Source organism: Mytilus galloprovincialis, chromosome 8, assembly GCF_965363235.1.
Source record: "Mytilus galloprovincialis chromosome 8, xbMytGall1.hap1.1, whole genome shotgun sequence".
In the NCBI taxonomy this organism is placed as follows: domain Eukaryota; kingdom Metazoa; phylum Mollusca; class Bivalvia; order Mytilida; family Mytilidae; genus Mytilus; species Mytilus galloprovincialis.
In genome coordinates this window covers 17,997,079-18,023,856 of record NC_134845.1, presented here as the reverse complement: position 1 = coordinate 18,023,856, position 26,778 = coordinate 17,997,079, and the positions used below count along the sequence as shown (strand labels likewise).

Below are 26,778 nucleotides of genomic sequence, written 5' to 3'. Positions count from 1 at the left end.
GTCCCTTTTTTTATAAGAACAAGTTAGGCGCAGGACAGAGTTTGTTCAAAGCAAACACAGTTTTTGAGTACAAATGCTATCTGGAGCGTAAATACCGTCATGATTCGGTCAAACTCGTCAGATATAGTCTTACCTTTGCATAGGAAACACAAAAGAAATGTGAGTACAAAGTTTCGATCAATATTTGTGACCCATATTCCCATATGCATATGCATAATGTAACTGCCAATCCCAAATGTAATGGGGCGAATGTTGCTACAGAAACGATTGATTTTGTAATAGCCATACGTTTACGAATTTTTGTTATCTTTAGGGACAATATACGGTTCAGAAGCGCCTTTGTGTTATTTTTCATCAATTAACTAACAAATGAATTTTGGAGCCTAGGCTCCGTGTTGAAGACCGGACCGTGACCTTTAATGGTAGCATTGGCACTCATATCACATCTTCCTATATCTATTAACAAGCTATGCGGGCATCATTTCCATAGAAATACCAAAACGTTGACATATCTCATAAGAGCACTGGTGGCAGGGTGAAGTAATTGTTCTTCTTTTAATGTATCCTTGATATTTTCAGACACACCTTGGTGTAATTCTGAAAGTCTTAACATAGACTTCAATTTTCCTGCAGCAGATATGGCTTCCCCTAAATTGAGTTCAGAGCTAAACTCCATATTTCATATCCCTTGGCCCCACTGTGTCTGTATTGTATGGTGTCACAATATCAGGGCCGTAACTACATTGAGGCAAATGAGGCAAATGCCTCATGTTGGAAATTTCAAAAAAAAAAAATGAAACAAGATTGTCTTTATATCAACCTGAATTTTTTTCACGGAAAGTGTCTTGCAAGTCTCTCTGATGTTGCCCCTGCATGTTTTTCGTGATCCATGTTTCTATTTTACTTTCAGTTTTCAGAATTGATGGTCTATTAATTGTTTGTACTTCTGTGTCCAGGGTTTGTCTTTTGTTCATTTATTGTCCTACTTTATAATTATAGTCTGCAGAGTGTTGATTTTCATTTGTAAACTGTGGTTTTGCCATGTTGCATGCCCACCGATGTCCAGACATTGTACGAGAAACTATTTTAAGAATATACGATGCTACTGGACATAAACAAAAATTGTCGTTTCTGCATGGAGAATTGAACTTGATATCAAAGAATACAAAACTGGCTCTTTTTTTGGAGATAAAACTAGATAGCTGACATGGTTTAAATTAAAGTAAGACCACCAATTTCCCGGTATCAAATCATCTTTAAAAACAATGTATTGCCATATGACCTTTTACATTGAAGGATTAAACTTGCATGAAGTCGTGTTCAGACTCTTAAACAGAAAATAAAAGAATATTGAGTAAACGTGCACAGGACCTTATCTCAAACAAAGTCAATGCAGAGAAAAAGTACAAATGATCAATGGCCAAAGTTTTTTTTCCTATTCTTCATCTTGATAGTTGAAGGAGGGTCTTCAACCATAAAAGAATCATTCATACCGTAAAACAAGGTCAAGATGGTCCTTAGTGTCGACTTAAGCAGTACTAGTACTTAAAATATAATACTGCACTGTCACTATATTTAAATCTAGTCATAAAAAAATCACCAAAGTCTGAATTAAGCACAATACAAGACAAGAACAGACAGACATAATGATTATGAAAATTTCGGTTTTTGCTTTATCCTACATATCGATCTACTTTTAATGTTGTCCCCGTAAAACCTAAAAGTCTTAAATTACAATGAGTTTTTGCTTTGAGACAAGAATATTGTCGAAAGAAATAACTCAAAATTAATTGCGTTTCAATGTAAGAAAGAGTCCGGGAAACGCTCAGAATGCACCATCTTGCGTTATTTTTCTCAGAGCTTCTGGGGGCGGCCCCCAGACCCCTCGCCAAAAATATATTTTGCCTCAATATTATAAGAGGCTAGTTACGGCCCTGAATATCTAGTTAGTTCTGGAGTTTGACAGTTTGGTAAGCATCAGAGACAATCTTAGATAACATTGATCGGTATATATAGAGGATGTGCTACATGAGAAAGGCTTTTTCTTATGGAAGAACAAATCACATCACTAATTACAATCGTTATTAATGAACTGACAGCAAGTTCAAATTCTAATTTTTCAGAAACTGTTTTACTTAATTGCACAGATGTTGACTTCAATAAGTACTTGGTTATGCATGGATAAATGATTACTCACATTAATAAGCACAACTTAAAAGACTGTCAACACGTTCGAAGGACTCAGTTTAGCGTAGTTTTCTGGGTTTTTTTTAAAGGTTTTTCTTTTACACAAAAACCCAGTTTTCATATCCAAACTACAAGGAAGCAACTGAGCGCGAGATCGTATAAAAGTGTCAGGTTGTGAGGATAGATGTCGATTAGTTTGATCACATATATGGATTTCTGTTGTTTCTAATTTGATGTTCCCCAAGGGTGGCTGGGGAAACGAAATATGGTCACTTGGTCTTCCCCCGACCGGCAGTAAAACGAAGTGGGGCGTCCGTTTGGCTGTGCGGGATGTATTAAGTTCGCAGTCACGTCCGGTCAGAATGGGGACGTTAAGGATGTACTTAGGTGAGGTTTTGGAATTTGTGTCAAATGTTCGGACTCCTTGGTGATTTTCCATACAATACAATGTAAAATATTTTGCCCCATAACACCCATTTATTTTTTCATATAAGACTTAATAGCTCATGAAAGGTCATTTACCAAAATTTTAGAAGATTCTTGATTTGCTTTCTTTTGTTTTGAGACCCAAATAATACCAATGCAAATATAAGGTAAAAGTCCGAGTCAGTCTTTTTCCCGCCATATTTTAAATCTCAAATATCTCGAAAAGGAGGTCCATGACCTATCAATATTTTTAGCTTATATTTATCCTTAATTGATGCTCTACCAGTTTATAGTATCAATTTTAATTTCTTAATTTCTTAATTTTTATACCTAACCTCACCTAAGTACATCCTTAAATCCGATGCCTCGTGTAAAGATAGTGTCACGTTCTTTGCACGTTAAAAACCCTTGCATCAACTCTTTGAGGGGTCCGTAGGTGGCATGTTGCAATGGACAATTTCTGTCCCAATCCAATATACCATCATTTTCCATTGGCAGTCTAAATTTTCCCGATCATCATCCCGAATGGCCTCTATTATGACAAAACCTACCTATTGCTTTTATTGTTAACTTGTTCTCATCCTGAAAATGCATGAAATATTTGCCACTGGACGTTAAGCAACCAACAATCAATCAATCAATCTAATTTAAAGATGCACACCAAGTTTGCCTTCTGGTGCAAGTCTCATAACATCACTGATGATTCGCCCACGGAAAGCAGAATTTCAAGAGAAGTTGGTTTTAGCATCACCTTGTCACACACCAAATCTCTGCGAAACTTCAATAGTACTTTTCCCCCGACCACTTGCATGCATATTAATTGCTCTGAGGTTAAACATTGATATACAATGTATTTTCACACAATGTCAACTATAGTCATTATCCGGAAAAACCTCTTATCCGAAGGATTTGGTTAACTTTTATATAAAGTCAAAATTTTATTAACAAAAATATAACTTTTTTACAGAAAATACACGAAAGAACTACTAAATATATTCAAATCACTCAAAAATAAATTAACTTCTCCTACAAAATCTACATAATCACATCGAAACTATCAAATTGATTGTGAAGGAAAAAATAAATGGTGGAGCTGATTGACGGATAGGAAATTTCCGTAATTAAAAAAGGTACAAAATTAATGATGTTTTTATTTTTGAGTTTTTGACAAAATTGTTTGGAATTTGCCCAAAAAAATTTGCAGACAGTATCGCAATAATATGTTAAATGTCCTCTCAAATGTCAAATACTGTTTTTTAAATCAAAGAAAAACGCGTTAAATTTCTATCTAAAAAATCAGCCAACTTTAAGTTTGAAAGTTTTACTTGGAGATGGTATTATATTTATGTCTTCATCATTCCGATGATCCTTGATGATATGTGCATAGAAAATATTTACGAAAATAGCGGGAAAATTAACCAAAAAATATATTTTTGGATTTTAAGGTAATGTTATGTATTAGGGTTGAATTCTGTTCGAGGTCGGGGCTATTCCAGGTAAGGGTGTAAGGTCAGACCCGTAATGCTGTTTTTGATGTTTCTTTAGTATGAACGTGCTTATGGAGAATAAAGACGTGTTTGTAATGATGTCTTGTCTATTTATTTAGTCCCCTTAAAAGGCAAGAACATCTCATGGTGGAGGACTTCAAATGGATTAATTTGTTTTGTAAACCGCTTTTGACAATTTGTTTCAATTTTATACTGTGTAACTGAAATATTTTTGTGAATTACCACGAGGATCGATTGGCGTGCACTGAAGCGTGACATTACATGTAGGCGGCAAGCACATGGTTTTTACACAGAGACAATTTTATTTCCGTTGGTTGTTGAAATTTTTGTACCCGAATGAGTCTTATTTCTAAAGCCGAGAAAAATCTCACCAATTTAAGTCCGAGGTTAGAAAATGTGGGAACTTTGAAAAATATACCTGTCGTTTTATCTGACAGTAAGGGAAGGTATTTAAAGGATCAGACTGTAGATAAACACCCTGAACGGAAAATTGTATGGTGGATACATCCCGGCACGACAGTACAACAGAATTTACAATGGTTGAAAGAAAAAGCTGTGAAGACATTTCAGGACTTAGGGCAGATACACATTACTCTTTTTATATGGTTGGGCACCTGTGACTTAACATTCAAGACTGGTAAATATGTTTTTTTTTAAATCATCTGATTTTCAAGTGGTAACAGATCTTTGCCAGGATTTTCGGGATATCTACACCTTTATACACCAGTTCCCAACAGTGCGACTTATTTTTCTTCAAGTTCCGTTTTATTCTATTTACTGGTGGAACAAGTTTCATAACCACCCTGACCCCGACCAGTTCTTAAAGAAGGACGATATTCTACATGAGCAGTTATTAGAAGTGAATAAGTACATCATCACTTTAAACGAATTTTTAGGACAAAACTCACCTGATTTCAATTTGGACATTTTGGCATCCAGAAAGCGGCACTACGATCTGCAAACGAGTTATAGTACATCGTTCGCTCTGTACTTGGATGGGATTCATCCGTCACCTACACTAGCGAAGCTTTGGCTTCTCAGACTTTGTTTAAGGCTTTATAAAGATTGTAATTAAAATATTTACCTAACTGCTTGGTATGTTTTTCACAGATTTTCAGTTTTGTATGTGAGAATTTATCTCGCTGCTCTTTGTATTGATACATAAACATGGTTGTATGTATAGTGGTTCAGTGTATGTGAGAATTAAGCTACACAAGGCATTGAACAAAGCGTAATACATTTAGACTGAAGTATACATATAAAAGCGTAATATCATTCTAGCTCGCTAGACCCACAACTGTTGATTTTTGCTCTTTATATTAAAATGGCATCTTATGAATGTGTATGTGAGAATTTACTCGCTACATGTATAGGGTAATCCTGATCGTTGGTAACATAATTTTGTAAATGACTCCAAATCAACTCTCGGCAAATTTTTCTGATGACGAGTACGACAGTGAGGTCGAATTTGGATTGATATCAATTAAGTCACCTGAAACCCCACTACTGCCTTTACCCGTTTCTATATCACCATTGTCCCAGTACTCTGACGATTCCCTAGAATTTGAACTTGAACAACCAAACTCTGTTATATCAGACGAATTTTTGTCGCTAAATCAGCTTCGGGAGCCAGATATTAATTATTTACTTACTCCGTCCCCAAAACTACCTTTGAACTTTTCAACATGTAATTCAAATCTTGCCATTTCAGACACGATGGAAAAACTAGCAAACTGTCGGAAATTTGGCGGCTATCCCCATGAAAATGCTGCATTATTTATTGCTGAGTTTGTATCATATGCAACCCTACATAACATTTCATCACTGGACGACAACCGCATAATAGCGGCGCTTCATTTACATTTGACTGGTCCAGCATTAACCTGGTTTAATTCACTATCGTCTGAAAATAAGGCATCATGGGAAGCTATAGTACATTTGTTCACAGATAAATATGTTGATTTAGACTGGCAAAATCCTACAGTTATGCTTGATAGTGAAATCTTTGAAAACATGTCTTTATCGTCAGGCCAGTCAATTGATGATTTTTATTGCCAACTTGTGGAAAAAGCAAATACATTGAAAAAACCTGATCACGAAATCAGGGGTTAAAAAATTTTGTTACAGCTAACTAGCCCAGGACTTATTGGCAGCAGGATTTTACTAGCCCTGTTGGAAGAGCTGCTAGTCCATCAAAACTGACCTGCTAGCCCTAGTATGCCTTTAAAATCAGGAGTTTGTTGCATAATACAAAGTGGGTGTCCGTTGTTTTGAAGGAGACATTATACACTGTATTTAATAATTTTTGTTGATCTGTTATTTATTCTTTTGGTGCTTAACCTAACTTAGTTGTTCCCACATTCAAAGCAGACTTTTTATTGGCGTGCTTAGGGCAACTAACGGCAATATTCACAGAGCATTGTCTGTTTTTTCATCAGCAACAGCCAACCTTGCCATGGGAATCATTGTGTCCCAGTTCTGCCAACTTTTCAGGAAGTGAATGCGTGATTTTGTGGCCAAATTGTAAAGATCAAAGAGAAAAAAACAATAGATCAAAGGAAAATGCCACAAAATAAGCATGAACATGTGTGAGTCCCGCGCTAAAGACTTGACAGCCCTGCTGTCCTGGACACTATTATTTTTTTCCGCGGCTTTTCCCTATCGTATTTAGCATTTTTGGGGGATGAATTTTCAGCCTCGTTACTCCCTTCATCTACCGTTTTTCGTGTTGAAACTGACGAAGTTCCTGGGGTTCCCGTACTAAAATATTAAGAAATATTTTGTTGCATGGTTTCGTGCTCAAGAGCTGTGCAACAAGACAGGTCAATACCAATCAATACATCATACCCCCAAATACCGTTAATTGAAAATCTCGGCACGATAAGCAATGTACAATACCCCAAGCCATGATATGAGAAATCGATATTTAAAGTACGAGAATTGCAATCAACACGTGATACCAGGCCGCCCAGACATGCCAGAGTTATTTCTTCCAGTTTTAAAATATGTACAACAGGACCTGTACAAACCAGTTCAAATTCTTGGAATCCTGGATGACTTAATTGAATCGAAATGGCTCACATAAAATAGTGATGAAAGGATTTTTCACTTTCTATTTTGGAAACGTCAATATTTTTTGTTACTAGTCCGTCGGGCATATCGAATTACACATTTTAATTGCCCGAGGCGTAAATGATCTAGTCCCGGGCGTCGGGCTAGTGGATTTTTTAACCCCTGGAAATTTTAGTTAAATTCATTAAAGGGTTACCCGAACAACTAGCATTTTTTGTAAGAGCCGGTCACCATAGAGACAGTCCATCGGCATTAGCAGCCGCTAAAATGGGCGAAGCTTATGGGTATAGGAAGGCTGAGCTACAAGTAGCTGCGGCAAGTAAACAGGCAAAACCTACTGATAAACGTGACTCCGAGTTCGCCTCCTTACAGTCACAAATAGACACTCTCACTAAGGCAGTCCAAAATATTTAACTACATCTAAAACTGATGAAAGTACAAAACAAAACAGACGTACCGATCGATTTGCTTATAGTCGTCAGCAGGCAACTTACCCCCTCAGGCAACAAACAGTCGTCAGCAGGCAACCTATCTCCCTCAGGCAACAAACAATCTTTGTTTCAATTGTAATTCGCCAAATCACATTAAACGTTATTGCAACTGGAACGGACAAGGAGTTAGCAGTTCCGATATCACATGTCAGTTGTGTGACCAAATTGGTCATCCAGCGGTTAATTGTAAGAGACTTTCGGGAAACTGAACAGTCCCGGGGGACACCAGGCACGGTCTTTCGGGAGAACTGATATAGGTGCCAGATGTCGTAGTCGTTCGCCTTCTAGGTCATTTATTAACACTGTTCAATCTGAACATTTTCAAACTTCCGATGATGAAATGCAGTGTTCTACATCAAATATGGAAAGCCGGAATAAGTTTATTTATTTGCCTGTACAGATTTTGAATTTGAAAATTGCAGCCCTAGTAGATACGGGAAGCTCAATAAATGTAATTTCACAACAATTATTTAATTCAATACCTGAAACTCACAAGTCATGGGTAAATTCAACTAGTGAGAAAATTGTTTTAGCTAATAACCAATCTGTTAACATTATTGGTGTTTCACGAATTAAAATACAAATTCCACAAGGAAAACATTGGATTTTAGTACATGTATTTTCACAAACATCACATCCGTTATTATTAGGCACAGACTATTTGGTCTCGAAGAAAATAATGCTAGATTTTTCAAAGTTGACCGTATGTTCCCGTTTCTGTAAAGTGAAAAATCAAAAGCGTTTGTCAGTTTTGCCAAATTCTGAGATGATAGTATGGGGCAAAGTTCATAATGATATTTTACATGGTATGCAAGGAATATGCACGAACCATAATTATTTGTTTAAATTAGGTGTTTTGACAGCGAAATCGGTAGTTTCTGTAAATAAAGATAAACTGGTGCCTGTCAAACTGTTTAATTCTACAAGTGAAATAGTTGATATTCCAAGGGGTCAGATTGTTGCGAAATTTGAGATACTTGACAATGACTCTGATTTAATAGCTACATGTATAGGAAATAGAGAAAATCCAGAGGTTAATAATGTACAGTTTTCGACCGAAAAGTGTGAAGATGGGGAACTTAGTGGGACAAAATTTTTCTCCTATTTTGATATTCCAAAACATTTATCTGAGTCTGAACAAGGACAATTGAAAGGGTTTTTAAAATCGCATGACAACATATTTTTAACAGATGAAAATCCTGCTTTAGGTTTCACGGACGTAGTGCAACACAAGATTATACTAAAACCGGATTTCAAGCCAAAATATCAGCGATCGTATCGCCTTACCCCAGATAAAAAACAAGTACTTCGGGATCATCTCGATCATTTGCTAAAACAAGGAATAATTTCCCCGGTTGGTGAAACCGAAGATATACCCATCACAAGTCCCATAGTGTTAGTTTCAAAAAGAGCCAAGGAGTCCCGAAATAGCCAAGATAGCGATTTCAATCAGTCTTCAAACAGTCTCTGGTTATGTTCTTCTCATATATTTTATGATAGTATGATACTAAACCCCTAACGGGAGGGATTGTACCTGATATTCATATGATGAAGACATAATCTTTCAATCAGTTTAATTGAGGTCTGGAGCTGGCATGTCAGTTAACTGCTAGTAGTCTGTTGTTATTTATGTATTATTGTCATTTTATTTATTTTCTTTTGTTGCATCTTTTGACATCAGACTCGGACTTCTCTTGAACTGAATTTTAATGTGCGTATTGTTATTCTTTTACTTTTCTACATTGGCTAGAGGTATAGGGGGAGGGTTGAGATCTCATAAACATGTTTAACCCCGCCGCAATTTTGCGCCTGTCCCAAGTCAGGAGCCTCTGGCCTTTGTTAGTCTTGTATGATTTTAATTTTTAGTTTCTTGTGTATAATTCGGAGTTTAGTATGACGTCCATTATCACTGTACTATTATGCATATTTTAGGGGCCAGCTGAAGGACACCTACGGGTGCGGGAATTCTCGCTACATTGAAGACCCATTGGTTGCCTTCGGCTGTTGTTTGCTCTATGGTCGGGTGGTTGTCGCTTTGACATATTCACCATTTCCTTTCTCAATTTTATCTTTCAGTTCAGATTTTGTTGCGATTTCCGTTATTTAAATTCTCAGTCTCAGCAGTTTTTTTATGGACTACCAGAATTACAGGATTTAACAGAGTCTTTCTCAAACAGGACCCCGAATTTCATAACTCATATCGATTTAAGTTCAGGATTTTTTCAGATGCCTATATCTCCAGACAGCCAACGATATACCGCATTCAACACTTGTTACGGTACATATAAATTTCTCCGCCTACCAATGGGTTTAAGTTCATCGCCAGGATCATTTCAACTTTTAATGGACAAAGTGCTCCATGGGTTAACATTCAATTCATGTCTGTGTTATTTAGATGACGTTTTAATAACATCAGAAACCTTTGAGCAACACCTTAGTGATTTACATGAGGTATTTAATCGTTTACAAGCCGCTGGCCTAAAATTGGGCCCTAAGAAATGTCATTTTGCACAGAAATCTTGTTTGTTTCTTGGCCACCTTATTTCTAAAGACGGTATACAACCACCGCCTGATCGAATTACAGCAGTTCAAGAATATCCGTCACCCCGATCAGTACGTGAACTTCGCCGTGCACTAGGTCTGTTGAACTGGTTCAAGAAATTTATTCCAAATTTTAGCGCTGAAATAGAACCTCTAACCAAACTTCTTCGGAAAAACGCCAAATTTAGTTGGACATCAGAACAAGAAAATGCATTTACCAAGTTGAAATCTTTATTGACAAATTCTCCGATCTTAGCATTTCCAAATTTTCATACTGAGTTTTATTTAGCAGTGGATACCAGTTCTAAAGGTATAGGATACATGTTGTACCAGTATCAGGAGACAGCTAGCGATAGTAAGGAGGTCAGTGTAATTCGTTTTGGTTCTAAGTCATTAAGCAAATGGCAAAGATCGTACGGACCTACAAAATTAGAATTACTAGGGATGGTAACAGCTATTTTAGATTGCGCAATGTATTTGAGGGGTCGTAAATTTATTGTCGAGTGCGACCACCAGGCCCTTCGGCCGATATTTCAAAAACAACTTAAAGGGGCCATATATGAACGCTGGGTAGCAATATTGCAACAGTTCAATTTTGAACTACGATATAAACCGGCAAAAGATATGCAGGTTGCAGACGCTTTATCTCGGTCAACTCGATTGACTAGTTGTGAAGGTATTGATAGTCCTGATCAAGAGGACCCATTTTTTCCGTACGTTCCCGAACATGTTGGTGATATACAATTTGAAGGAAAGCGTGTTAAATTTCCGAATTTTATGGATTCTGAAAGTACTGATTTTCAAGAACACAATCTTCCGGAAGTTAACAACGTAATGCAAAGTCACGACTCCATTAGGAATTTAAAACATTTGAAGCGCAGTAAACAATTTCAAAACAAACAATTAGATTTTGGATATGACGCTGATACAGAAGATTACGATGTAGCAGATCAAACAATTTACAAAATAAAAAGTCAGTTACCAGAATACATAAAATATCAACAATTCACGGACAAATGTGACTCTGAAGACCGTAATATAACAGCAGATACAGGAAACCGTGATATACCGGAAACTTCATCTCAAAATATTGACACTGAAAATCAGTCAGAATCAGTCGATCACAAAACAAGTGCTAAAAATCAGGATACAGAAATTTCTACGGAAAAGGAAGATCATTCAAATTTTACAACATTAAATACCGATGGTGACGAAACCCAAACTAATCTTAGTACAGAAACGGCTACAAGTGAGAACAATACGCAAGTTAAATTCACTGATTCAATTGAAATCTTTAGACATGGTGATTTTAGTAAGGACACTTTTCAAAAACTGCAAGTGCGGGACCCATACTTTGGACCTTTTATATCATATTTTGAACAGAATAAATTACCCTCTTCACAGAAAGCTGCTAGAAAACTTCTACTCGAAACTCCAAATTATGACATGGTGGATGGATTGCTTTTTCATACTCCTACAGCAAAGTGTAAACGGACAAAACTTTTCACTTCGTATCAACTAGCGTTACCAGAGGTCGCTATTAAAACCGTTCTTCGATTGTACCATGACTCACCGTTAGGTGGACACGGTGGCATTCAACATACAGCGGACATGTTAAAAGAACATTATTACTTCCCGAAATTATTACAGAGTTTGACGGATTATGTTAGAAGTTGTCACGATTGTCAGAGCCGAAAAGTTACTCAAGTTAAAACAAAAGCAGGTATCGTCGCTTTTAAGACACCTGAAGCGCCTTTTCAGGTTTGGCAAATGGACCTATACGGACCTGTACCAGTGTCAGCAAAAGGAAACTCTTATATATTTACAGCCGTCGATGCGTTCACAAAATTTTTAGTTGCAGAGTCTATACCAAACAAAGATACGTTGACAGTTGCGGAAGTCTTGTTTAAACTTGTATCTCAATATGGAGTTTGCGATACTCTGATCAGTGACTGTGGTTCGGAAGCCACCGCTCGTGCAATTAAGGAAGTGTGTCGATTACTGGAGATAAATCAGCAATACACACCGAGTTTTACTCACCACTGTCTTGGTTTGTGTGAAAGAACGCATAGAACGTTTGCAGAACGCATGACGCCTTACATTCAACAGGGAAAACATTGGGAGGATATGGTACCATCTATTTTATTTTCATTAAATTCAACTGCCAATGACAGTGTAAAATATTCACCTTTTGAAATTCTTTACGGCAGTCGTCCTAAATTTCCTTTGTCGGGACACGTTCGTGATTTGAATTTAGCGTCAATCCCAAAAGATTATCATGACTATCTTAAACAATTTTCCGAAAGATTAGATATTATTCGGAATGAAGTAAAGGATCACGCACTGAAGTCGCAAATAGCAATGATGGAACGCGCTAATCAAAAAGTTCATAACTTAACATTAAGACTTGGCGACTTTGTATACATGAGTAAAGACCCGACAGGTCCAGGACATAAATTTAAATTCAAATTTGCAGGACCATATGTTGTTGAAAATTGTGAAAGTCCACACTTATATACATTAAAAGACCAGACTACATCTAAAATTTTCCCGTCAATCCATATTAACAGACTAAAGCCGGCCTATGTTCGCAAACCTAATCAGTGTAACTATTTCATGGATCCAGTTATTACAAATGTCAATCAGTTCACAGTAGAACACGATTTACTATCAGATGAACATTCGGAACACAGCGGGAACGATAGTCCATGCAATGATCTTGTTTCATCCGAAAATAAATTATCCAATGTCCCGGATGTAGGCACATCAGAAAATAATTTACCCGTGCGACGTTCTAAAAGGACACACAGAAAGCCCATGCGTTTCCGAGACACTAATTTTACGACACCTGAATCGTCCACAGATAGTCATATCAAAGACAATGTTAAAATCAAACGTATACTAGCTTGTAAAATAGTGAACGGAACACATAAATATTTAGTTCATCTTTGTGGCGAACCTGCACAGAACGCACGTTGGATGGATATTTCTGATCTCAACGTTAAAGCCAGAGAGATTATTAGTAAAAGGCCCCCGCCTATAATAAATTAAGTGTATTATAGCTTGGGCGTGTGGAAATTATTCCGCCGCTTACAATGAAATAAATGATCAAAGTAGCGTCTGCTCGTAACTGCATAAGCGTGTGGGATTTTCACTGCCGCTAATTCATAAGTATCCAGAGATAAAGTTTGCGTAACAAAGTAATGTAAGAAAAAGAAAAGAAAAGAATCAGCAGCATCATCTCTGTTGCATCTGATATTTGTGTGAGGGTTATCTCGCCGTCATTCGTATTCTTGACTGTATAGATGTCCAACAATTTGATAAATTTGAACTGTTAATTGAAGCACTTTATTAATGTTAATCGTTTGTTCAAATTTATTGCATTTCATTATATTTTTGGTTGACTTGGAATAGCCCATTTTTTTTTAATAAGTGTGCATAAATTCATTCAAGATTTGCATATCAGTTTTCACTATTTGCACATAACTGATTTTCATCAAATTTGTTCATAATAACGGAAATCATTTGATAGTAGAATGAATGTTCATGTGGAATATTGTCAGTAGCGGTGTGATAGAAATCATAAATTGCCGTTTTAAGAGGTGTTGCTTTTCTGAAACATGTTTCATTAACTATAAATACGGATCCACGAGTCTGTGAGAGAGAGTAGGGGGGTGGGGGTATGAGAGTGTGAGAGAAACAGTTATGGTGGATGAAATCTATTGTGGAAAGCTCATTTTCAATAAGAGGTAGCGGTCTCTGTTGGTTCCTTATCGATGTATAATAAACAGCTACAGTCATGACAACATTGTTTCACTTATATATATGCTATTTTACAAATAATTGTATTATGATTTCATAACGTTATCAAATTTTACTAGAGGATATGAGTAAGATGTGAGATTGTAGAGCAAAGAGTTGAAACGTATTTCAATAAGATTTTTGCATATGGAGTCGTATTGTACTGGAGATTGTTTTTTATAAATTGATATTTACATAGTATTATGGTTTGAACTGAATTCAACCTGTGGAAAAAAATTATCCAAATTTTTGCTAAGCGGGGGGATGTTATGTATTAGGGTTGAATTCTGTTCGAGGTCGGGGCTATTCCAGGTAAGGGTGTAAGGTCAGACCCGTAATGCTGTTTTTGATGTTTCTTTAGTATGAACGTGCTTATGGAGAATAAAGACGTGTTTGTAATGATGTCTTGTCTATTTATTTAGTCCCCTTAAAAGGCAAGAACATCTCAGTAACTACCCAAAACCGTAAATTGAGGGGTACCCCCATTAAAGGGATAAAATACAAAAATGTGACCATAGAAACTTTTTACGACCCGACGGAAATTAAAATATAGATATTACTCTATCATTTAAAACAATTTGCAGCCTTGTGTTATTCCGGACCATTAAACTCGTTAACTAAGCGTCTTTTCCATGTCAGTTGCAGTACTAATATGGCACATCAAAGATAAGATTGATTGAACCATTGTAATTGCAACCGACCTTAAATACACTTGAATACATTAACCTGTTATCTTGTCGACTTTACAGCTAATTTTCTAATGCTTGTAGAGTAAAGCTTTGATATGCTTCCTTGCTTAGTTTGTATAAACATGGATTCAAGCTTTGTAAATAACATTGACATCTTCAAACAATATAGAGTAAAATTGAGAATGGAAATGGGGAATGTGTCAAAGAGACAACAACCCGACCAAATAAAAAACAACAACAGAGGGTCACCAACAGGTCTTAAATGTAGCGAGAAATTCCCGCACCCGGAGGCGTCCTTCAGCTGGCCCCTAAACAAATATATACTAGTCCAGTGATAATGAACGCCATACTAATTTCCAAATTGTACACAAGAAACTAAAATCAAAATAATACAAGACTAACAAAGGCCAGAGGCTCCTGACTTGGGACAGGCGCAAAAATGCGGCGGGGTTAAACATGTTTGTGAGATCTCAACCCTCCCCCTATAGAGGTATATTTTAATCTGTATATATTATATTTAAATTTGATTGGACATTATCCCAATTACAATTGTAAAATATACAAACTAAGCAAGCAAGCTAACCAAAGTTTCGCGTTACATGCATAAGGAAATTAGCTGTAAAGCCAACATACAAATAGCCGCTATATCATGAGAAGAGACCACAATAAAATTTGAAAGTTAAACAAATCTTAGTTTTCACGAGAACGAATATTTTGTTAAAGCGTTGTAGTGATCAGATCATCAATGACATAATTTTAAAAATAAGACGACAAGGTTGAAAATAGTTCTAGACGTCTTATAGCAAGAAAGTCTCCTCACTCAGCTTGTGGTTTTGTGTTGGTAGAGGATAGAGGCACATCGACTTACAATTGACTATTTCTCTGCGGTTACAATTAAAGCTCGAGGTCGAAATCAACACTAGGGAGATACCATTATTTTTTTACAGGGTAGGGGTGGGGGAGTTGTGGCCAAGATGAAATATGCTGTCAGACAAACTTTTTCGTGCATGTGACTTCATATTTGAAAAGGGATAAGAAATGTCTTACTTGATAAGTTCTGCATTGCATTTAAAACATCCATTGCAAGAATATCGTATAATTAGAAATCATTGTCCGCTGTTGGAAGTTTAGTTTTGCCATTTTTCGTGCTTGTCATGAGACGATATTGCAGGGGTTTCGATTGTTAAACTCGTTAAATCAAATAACGAACATATTCCATCTCAACCTGAGAAAGAGTGGCTCATTTACATTAATTTTATCAATGATTATCGTTTATAACATGTTGTACTTTCAATGCTATTTATAAACAGCGAGTAAAATTTTAAATGTTTGGTATAAAAATTTTGAATTGTTCATCTTAAAAAGTATTCAGAAGACAATGGGACATATCGAAGAATCTTTGAGTTCTGACGAAAATTATAGTGTTTTTTCTATCTTTCCACAAAGTATATAAAAGTACCAAGCGTTTTTCTCAACTTTGACAACCTTTTTCTGTAACAGATCTTGGCAGAATTTTTCAACGGCAATTTTCAAAGCGCTTAGACTATTACAGTGCACCGTTACGATTCAAATACGATTTAGTGGTATAGAAAAACCTTGCAGCTGACTAACTATTGACAAAAACATGCTACATTTGAGAAAAATGGCTGTAAAGATTTTACATATATCTGCCGTCGCCATATTGGGATAGTCGTAATTCCAGTTACGGTTATCAGTTTAATACCAGTGCAGTTGAGTAAAATGGTCCAGTTATTTAAATGCAGATTTAAATATTATCAATATTAAACCCAATACCGCAAGCAGCTATGGTCATCTTGGTGAGGATAGTATTCACTATTTTGTAAGTGCCCTTTTATCAACGAAGCAAGAGAAATATTGTTTTTAAAATTAGAAAGATCTACTATATAAAAAAGAAGATATGGTATGATTGCCAATGAAACAACTATCCACATAAGACCAAAATTACACAGACATTAACAACTATAGGTCACCGTACGGCCTTCAACAGTGAGCAAAGCCCATACCGCATAGTCAGCTATAAAAAGCCCCGATAAGACAATGTAAAACAATTCAAACGAGAAAACTAACGGCCTTATTTATGTAAAAAACAATTAACGAAAAACAAATATGTAACACATAAGCAAACGACAACCACTGAATTACAGGCTCCTGACTTGGGACAGGCACATACATAAATAATGTTTATCCATTTTGCTTTTATTAGCTGGTGACGGTGACATATATCAGAAATATACTAAGATTTAGAACATTCAATTAAAATTCGGAATTCCTACTTCTCAACTCTTCACTCTAGTTCAGTTTTATATATTACTCTTATACGTTTTGTTTTTGAAACAATGCTATATTTTGTCAAAAGACAAGCACAATAACCCCTAGGCGAATTGCGAGAAGTGATTTCGTATTTCGTTTTCGTTAAAGAAAAAACATACTAATAGTTTATGTAAAATAACGACTCTTGTACGGTGTTGCGTTTATATCTTTTGAATGCATTGGTGCAATTGGATGCAAACAATAATGACCATAAAATGTCAGATTTGCGAGATCAGAAAGTAACCTAACAACTAAATAATTGAAAACCTAGAGATCAATGTTTAACATTCGCCAGCAATGAGCATTTTGACAGTTTGATTTGAAATTGTTTAAAATTATTCAGAATAGATTGAAATAGATAGAAATAAAACGTATTTTAATGTGAAAAGGCTAGACTTTAATTTGTGTCGTAGGGATGTGATTGAGTGGTTTTGTTTACAATTATTTCCCATTATTTCCCTAGTGAAAATCTGCAATAATTAGTGTTTCATCATGTTGTTTGATTTTCACATTATAACAAAACTAAGAATATGAATTATGAATTTATAGTTAGCTGTTTAATGTCCAGTGGTAAGTATTAGATGTATCATAAGGAGGACATTTACAATGTTATACTAACATTAGATGTATGTGTCATTATATGTTGTGTCACATACTATAAATATGTAGTTTTATGGCAATAAAGATTTGAATTGAATTATAATACGCTATTCTGATTGGCTACACTGCAGTCTTGCGTTATTCCTTAATCAATTTCATTACACAATAAAATGTATCATTCAAGATGACACGAGGTCCCAAAATAGAGTGCACAGGTAAATTAAATAAAAACTTGATAAAAATCGTGTTTTCATAATCCTAGCTAAAAAAATGCATTTATAAGTATTGAATGCTTCTTTTTGACCTATAGACCTATAGACCGTCTGTATCATATGTATATTTAAGGTGGGTTGCTCCGAATTAAGGAGGTATAAATACAGGAAAATAAAGAAAAAAAAAATACAAAATTAGAATAGTCTAAGAGTATATCGGGCAAAATAAAGAACAGAGGAAAATGGTAAAAGAAAATTAAGGAAAATGGTATAAGAAAAATCAGGAATAGAAGGAAATGGTTTAGTTTTTTGCCGGACAATTGTTGAATGATGATTGTTTAAAGTAAAGGGCATTTATAGGTAAAATAATACACAATCGTTTGTACATTGGTAGGGATTTATGTTAAGAGTTGATGAGGCACATAATGAGTAATTGTTTTTGTTTGAAATTTCTCGAATATTTTGTTTTTTTTCGTCTGATTTTAAAATGAATAAAAAAAACTATAATACAAAACTAAATGGTTTAATTACGACATATATAGATAAAACTGCTATTCAGTCGATTTTAAAAGACATGCTCTAAAAGAGAATACATAAAAAATATTTAACAATCTTTTTGAACAAAAACTCAACCTTAAGACACGGAATATATTTTTGTAAGAATATTATATTAATTCCGACTTCCATCTAAAATAAGTCTCGGTTATTGTATAGAAAGGTATATACTATGAAAATTTGAGCGAGGGGCTTTACCTTTCTATACAATATCCAATTTAGCACATATTTACAACTTGAGTAGTCTTGTAATTAGTCTATTGATATGTTTTGGCTGACTGGGTGTAGCTCATTTACGTAGTTTTGTAAATCTACTCACTATAATATCATTGTAAAAATGGGTTTTCAAAAAGCCCTTGACTTTAGAATGTAAAGAAGGTAGCTGCTGGTGTAAGTATGTTTATTGATATGAACGAAGCGTTGTATTACTATACATGTACTTATTTACATGGTAAGATGACAAAATGAATTGACCAAGACCAAGAGCAGAAAATTCTTAATTTGCAGTGAAAGCTTTACATTCTTGAAAACATTTTTTTAATTTCACATAAAACCTAAAACTATCTTAATACAAACAGTTGGATCCCCCTCCCATATCTTTGGTTGAAACACCTTTTAAAAATGGATGGATCTGCCCCTGGTATGTACCCATAGGTAGTCTAGTAGATAGTTTATATGCATGAAATATTTGTCACTGGACATTAGGCAACCAATTATCGACCAATTTATGACTAAATATATCAAATTGCTTTATTAATAATTTCCCTCCAAAAGATTCATGGTTGACTCTTTTTGTGTACAAAGTAATTGCATGGAAGATAAAGGATTACAAATTTTAGATTGAGTTGTACTTTAATCAAGGTATAAAGCACCATTATTATTACTCTTTATTTAAATGAAAGAAACTTTTTTAATTGTCAAAACAAAATTTATATCAAAAGATTGATTAGTAGGATGTTTTAAAAAATCTGTTTGAAAACTAATTACAAACTTCTTAGTTAAATTTGGAACACATCATTTATTTCAAAATAGCCAGTAGCAATTTTTGTCGAGCCTGCAACTTTTGTTGCAGAAAGCTCGACATAGGGATAGTGATCCGGCGGCGGCGGCGGCTACGGCGGCTACGGCGGCGGCGTTAGCTAACTTCTTAAAAGCTTTATATTTTAGAAGGTAGAAGACCTGGATGCTTCATACTTTGTATATAGATGCCTCATGTTACGAACTTTCCGCCAGTCACATGTCCAATGACCTTGACCTCATTTTCATGGTTCAGTGACCACTTGAAAAAAAAGTTAATATTTTTTGTAATGTTAAATTCTCTCTTATTATAACTAATTGGATAACTATATTTGGTATGTGCGTACCTTGCAAGGTCCTCATGCCCGTCAGACAGTTTTCACTTGACCTCGACCTCATTTCATGGATCAGTGAACAAGGTTAAGTTTTGGTGGTCAAGTCCATATCTCAGATACTATAAGCAATAGAGCTAGTATATTCGGTGTATGGAAGGACTGTAAGGTGTACATGTCCAACTGGCAGATGTCATCTGACCTTGACCTCATTTTCATGGTTCAGTGGTTATAGTTAGATTTTTGTGTTTTGGTCTGTTTTTCTCATACTTTATGCAATAGATCTTCTATATTTGTTGTATGGAATGATTGTAAGGTGTACACGTCTAGCGGGCAGATGTCATCTGACCTTGACCTCATTTTCATGGTTCAGTGGTCAAAGTTAAGTTTTTGAGTTTTGGTCTTTTTATCTAATACTATATGCCATAGGTCAACTATATTTGGTGTATGGAAATATTTTATGATCTATATGTCAGTCGCGCAGGTTTTATTTGACCTTGACCTCATTTTCATGGTTCATTGCTCAGTGTTAAGTTTTTGTGTTTTGGTCTATTTTTTTTAAACTATAAGTAATAGGTCAACTATATTTGTTGTATGGAAGCATTGTTAGCTGTACATGTCTGCCTGGCATGGTTCATCTGACCTTGAACTCATTTTCATGGTTCATTGGTCTTTGTTTTGTTATCTTGGTTAATGTTAAGTTTATGTGACAGTCTTTAATAAAGCTTTATACTTAGGACTATCAACATAATATCAATGATAAGTAAAGAAGGCGAGACATTTCAGCGTGTGCACTCTTGTTGTTCTAATATCTTGATTACAATACAATGAAATCTTACCCTTGTGGTCATTCATGCGTAGTTACTTAGTACACGGAAAAAGTATGTACTATGAAACTTGGAAGGCAAATTCAAGCAATTTGATTGGACGAGAAGTTGAAAGTATGTGCTAACTTGAATTGTTCATTTGAAAAAAAAGATTAATACCTTAGGCTATTTTCAAAAAAATGTTGATTGATCCGAATTGTACGCATATTATCACCTATATAAAAAGATTTAACAGAACACAATTCATGTTTTATATTTAATAAAAACCATATACGCTAAACGAAACTATGCACGCCAAGAAACGATGTACGCTAAACGATACGATATACGCTATACGAAACGATGTACGCTAAACGATACGGTAAACGCTAAATGAAACGATTAACGCAAAACCATAGGATATACGATAGAAGGGCGCTTATGTTATCGTTTATGGTATGGTTTATGGTACATGGTTTCGTTCGTACATCATTCGTTCAGCGTCCGTACAACGTTCGATCGGCGTTTCGTTTGCATTCGTACACCGTTCGGGTAGCGTACGTACATCGTTCGGGCATCGTCCGTACATGGTTCGGGCATCGTTCGTATTGTTAACTTTTACGTTACACGGAGGTGTAAAGATTTGTATATCCAGTTAGAAGAACTATTATATACTTTGGAATGACAAGCATATCTTAATAAAAGGAAATCGGGCTTGTGTGTGAATGAAAAAGAAGCATTGAGGCATAATATCTACACATTATCTAAAATTCAACAGACGGTCGTAAAGATATCATTTTCTATACAATATGTCAATATAAAAAAAGATGTGGTTTGATTGTCAATGAGACGACTCTCCACAAGAGACCAAATGACACAGAAATTAACAACTATAGGTCACCGTACGACCTTCAACAATGAGCTAAGCCCATACCGCATAGTCAGCTATAAGGGGCCTTTAATCGCCTCGAATCTAGAAAAGTGAACAAATGAACCGAAACTAACAAATGACGCCCATCAACAGCAAATACGCCCTCCCCCCCCCCCCCCCCCGCAATATATCACTTAAGTTATTTATATCGGGTATTGAACTTTAAACAGGCACGCAAACAAGTGGCAGTGTAACTATAGTGTGTTTTAGATCGCTATTGTTTTAATTTTTTTTAATCTGACTCAATCATTTCAATTTCAACAGGAACTTACAAAAACATATCGTAGAATCAATACCGAAAAGCATTACATTTTTAATTTAAATAAGCAATGCATAGAATTTTTAGTAAATAAAGGTTTATGTTACAGTTAATATATATACAGTGGAAATTCCCAAATGGCAGTTATGTATGTATGGACAGAAGACAGTGACAGCTGGGGACATGCATCGCTGTCCTTGAATGACAATAGTGCTTATATAAGTTGGTGGCCGACACAAGATAAATCTAAAAATAGTATGAAAAAGAAAAAGGTACATGTAGTTACTTTGTTCTACATATTCTAACCTAAATGATAGACAGTTAATGATATGGGATCATATGGGTATAGGTAAAAACAAAAAGAGCATAAGCAAATATATTCATTCAAATGATAAAAGACAACATACTTACAAGTATAAGTTGTTGTATTTTAAAAGAATCATCTTATGAGGCTTACATTAACAGCGGTATTTCTATTGTTTTGTCAAAGTGAACATAACGATGAAACCTCGGTGGTCGTTTTTTTTTTGTGTTTTGTTTTCATCCTTAGTTTGATATCACTGTATTGTCATATAAAGATTTATTCATCTATATAAAACACCCAATAGTCTCTTAAACTAAAAGGTCGGCAGTTCTATTCGAACATTCCCGCTTATCAAAACTGACCGCCACGAACTAACAGAATAGTGCTGAAGGTTGCCAACCAATCAAACAAAAGAATCAATCATAGTAAGTTCAATTGACCTATAGATAAGATTCAATAATATATTTTTGAAAACGTAAAGGTCGGTGGTTCTTTCCGGGTACTGCGGCTTCCTCCACCAATACAAACTGACCGCCACTATTAGCACAACTTATCAAGCAATTAATCTGAAACTCATTTTCAATCAACTTTGTTCAGAATCCTACAAATGGATTAGTGTTTCTATAGAAAGTCCCAGCTTATACTTGTATTATTTCGTTACAAGTCGTTCTTGCAAATACAAAATATAAACTATGTTGGTTTTGTAGGTAGTTATCGGTCACGCAAAGAATTATTATTACCACAAAGACCCTTCAAGAAAAGATCAGCAATTTCACAAACAAATTGAAAAAATATATATAAACTTCATATTATGAAGCTGCTTACTGAACTTCAACATCGAAAAAAGAACTTTAACTTGTCCTAAATTGGTTGATAAGAACTTCCTCCATAAATTCTAAAATTAAGGTGTTGAAAGAATAGGTCAATAATAAATAACATTAAAAATTCTGTATATTTCTTCAGAAAGTAACATTCGAAGATTTTTATTAATTACTAGAAATAATATCGCTGCCTATGTTTTGCTGTTCATGTTTTAAAAGTTATGAACGACCAAAATCACGGAGAGTAATAAGATTTTTAGACAAGCTGTAGACGCCAAGTTGTTACTACTCACTGTTTGAAATTACATTCATAGGAACGATCAATTATTTGCTTAGCAATATAAGTTGTTTGTTCTTCAACTACACTCTATCTTTATAAAAAAGTGATTTTTTTCAATCAAAGTGATCAAAGAAGCATAGATAAATTGATTCATTATTGCTGTTTCACTTTTTACGCAAGTATTTGTTTATCCGTTTATTACACCATTGCGTTATTGTCAGTTTACGTACGCTACTAAAACGCATAGGGGATATTTCTAATAAAGTATGCCGCATGATGACTCAACGTAACCAACCTATATGACAAAACACTGACCAAATGCTTTGTATCAAATAAAAGAGACCATAGACTGCATGCTTCTTTTTTTTTGGGGGGGGGGGGGTTAGTACTGTTTGCTAACATCGATTTTAAGCCTGATTTATGCAACTGTGTTAATCCATGTAATTACAGTTGAACTGTTAAGTAAAGGAGTAGGTTCAGTAAGACCCCTTTTTGGCCCCAAAATATAGCAGTTTTACAAAATTGTTTAAATGTAAACTTTTAGTTATTTTTTAGAAGGTATAATGCCCCTGCTACATAATTATGGGCTGTGTTTGGCATTACAATGCACATATATCGGGTCCTAGCATCATTAAGTCGTGCTAAATGACTGAAATCTTCAAAATTTCAGCAATTTAGTTAAATTTTAGATGGTTTTCGTCTTAAATGAAAGTGGCCGCATTCGTGTTAATTCATGATATTGAAATGTAAGTTGTGTTTAATGATAATACATAACATATATAAAGGTCGAGGATGAACACGGATGCGGCCAATTTAATTTTTGACAAAAACCATATGAAAAGTGACAGTTTTTGGCATATTTGATATATTTTCCATATTTAAGCTTGAATCGGAGCGTTTTTAATGAGTGAAACAGTTAAAATCTTTCACAAAAAATAATTGAATCGATTGAAATAGACATTTAAGTGTTTAAAAAGTGGCCACAATTTTTCGTCAGATGAACTTGAAATTTGAGGCCAAAACCGGCCCTTACCAGACCTACTCCTTTATTTTAAACAATTTTCTTTTACTTGAAGTCATATTGAAGACCGTACTTTGACATATAATGGTTTATTTTTTGACTTGGATGGAGAGTTGTCTCATTGGCACTCATACCATATCTTCTTGTGATCTTTTAAGTTTTATAAAAACCATTTGATATGTTTCATGTGATTTACTGACTTAGTTGTATTATAAAACATATGTACATAGACTTTTCTTTGAGAAGGAAATTCTTTACTAAATTCAAATCTTCAGAAATGTTCTATCATTGAAATATTGTCTTCCTGTACTCCAATTTGCAAACAGCTTTCCGTATTAAGTGACCTTATTTGAGACATGTCTCTGCAAGTGAATAGGGAAAATCGATCTGTCGGTTTTACGTTATAGATAAATTCATCATAGATACCTAGATTGAAATTTTATATTAACCATAGACGCACGTTTCTTCTACAAAAGACTCATCAGTGACGCTCGAATAAAAAATTGTCAAAAAGGCCAAAACAAGTACGAAGTTGGAGAGCAATGCGGATCAAATAGAGCTAAGATAATCTATTCCAGAATTAGAAAAGTCTTAGTATTTCAAAAATTAAGAGTTTTGTAAACAGTAAACTTATAATTATGAACATCTAAATGATAACTCAAGTCAACACAGAAGTGCTGACTACTGGGCTGGTGATACCCTCGGGGAATACAAACTCCACCTGCAGTGGAATAATTTAGTTTAGCATATATACCCTTTCAGCCTCCAACGTATATGCAAGTTACATGTACTCAAACTCATTAATGAAACCAGAAGGGATATGACGTAATTCTTTGGTATTATGAGTTGTAAACAGTTATCAAAGGTACCAGGCTTATAATTTGATATGCCAGACGCGCGTTTCGCATACAAAAGACTCATCAGTGATGCTTAGATTATGATAGTTATAAAGCCAAACAAGTATGAAGGTGAAGAACACCGAGGGCCTAAAATTCCAAAGAGTTATGCCAAATACGGCTAAGGTAGTAAAATTTGTAAAAATGACTATATAACTACAAAACGTCCATCAGCAGTGGCATCGACCAAGTATTGTTAAATCAATGTGGATGGTATACAATACATTGAAATTAGATTGACAGTGAGTATACATTGGCAAAAACAGTCGGAAAACTATACTAAGTGTCCGTACGACAAAATGACGCCGATGGCATTACTAGTATCACATTTCCGTATTCAGTGAGGTGGGAAATTTTGGTCAAAAGCTTTAGGTGACAGTTATCTAAATAGTCAACATATGTACTAAAGTTTCAATTTGACTTGACCATACGAAACCCAAATCCAAAACTTTAAGCAATTCATTGATCAGTGATATCAAAGTCAAAAACTGTAATTTTTCAATCGTTATTGAACATGTTTATTTAGTTTTGAATTAATATAACCGCGACCTACCATAAACAGGATCTTTAATCTGATATCAGACTCAGGGACTGACGGATGGAGCGGAAAATATGATGTCCCTCTACATGAAAATATATGTGATGGTTAAAATTTGTATACAATAACATTTTCGTGAGTAGTTTTACTTCCACAGATTAAAAATCTTTAAATGTGTGTTCATAAAAGTCATTAGAAATGACACACACGGATATAAGTTTTGTTATTTATGTTTTTCAGACAGATGGGCTGACAAAACAGCATTTGCCAGTTAATTATGAAGATGAAAGAGATAATTTCACAGGTCGCAATTTTACTCATCGATTCACCATAAGGAAAGGTGCCATAAAAATAAAACAAATACGGAAATGGTGGAAAGATATCAAAGATAAAGGAGGATATCATTTTTTGTTTAACAATTGTTGTGACGCAGTTGTACAGGCTCTTCGGGAGGGTGGAATAGAAATAGGAATGTCCTTAATAAGAACACCGGATGATATGGTTGGACTTGGAAAAGATCTAGAAAAAAAATGATTTTACTAAGTAGCTTTATATATGAGACGTACATGTTTATAATCTTTCAAAATGCAATTTACATTACTCCAGCGTTATGCAACACGTTTATAATTAAAATTGATCTGCAAAAATCATTGCAATCTGAAAGTTTTTATGTCATGAAAAAACACATGATATTATTTAGTTATCATATATCAAGATCCTGGAAAATCTGTCAACCGATAAAAGCCAATCAGATCACCATTACAAATGCATCCACATTTCTAACGTTGTTAAAAAAATGAATGAACCATTTGAATGTCTTAAATTTTGTATTCGTGGTTAAACACTCCACTGGTTACTGACAAGTATATATTCAAGCGTGGTTAATTTTCATTATATCATTTTTCGGTGATAGAATAACTTGCATACTACAAAAGAAATGTTTCAGCGAAGCAGAGGACAAATATTTGTATTTTGTCAGAATTATTCCCTTCATGGCATCGTAGTGATCTGAACATTAAAAACTGAAAACTTTCACTGTCACATGAAGTTGTTTCTTCCTGACACTGATTATCCTTGAAAAGAACGAGTACTTGGAGTGCTCATGTCTTGTACTGTAAATGGTAAACGGTAAATTGCATGGATTGTAGTATGTAAATTGT

General features: G+C 35.0%; 1 long non-coding RNA gene across 2 annotated transcripts in view; it reads left to right on the top strand.

The window, feature by feature from the left end:
• The window catches only part of LOC143043154 (uncharacterized), a 38,518-nt gene extending 12,252 nt beyond the window's left edge, over window positions 1–26,266 (top strand). The window contains exons 1-3 of one of the 2 annotated variants that reach the window (XR_012968224.1): window positions 18,718–18,803; window positions 21,868–22,030; window positions 25,859–26,266. This is a non-coding gene — a long non-coding RNA (uncharacterized LOC143043154). Of the gene's footprint in view, window positions 1–18,717; window positions 18,804–21,867; window positions 22,031–25,858 lie in introns of those variants that run through there. The other variant, XR_012968225.1, reaches the window with a different exon arrangement.
• The last annotated feature ends 512 nt before the right edge of the window (window positions 26,267–26,778 follow it).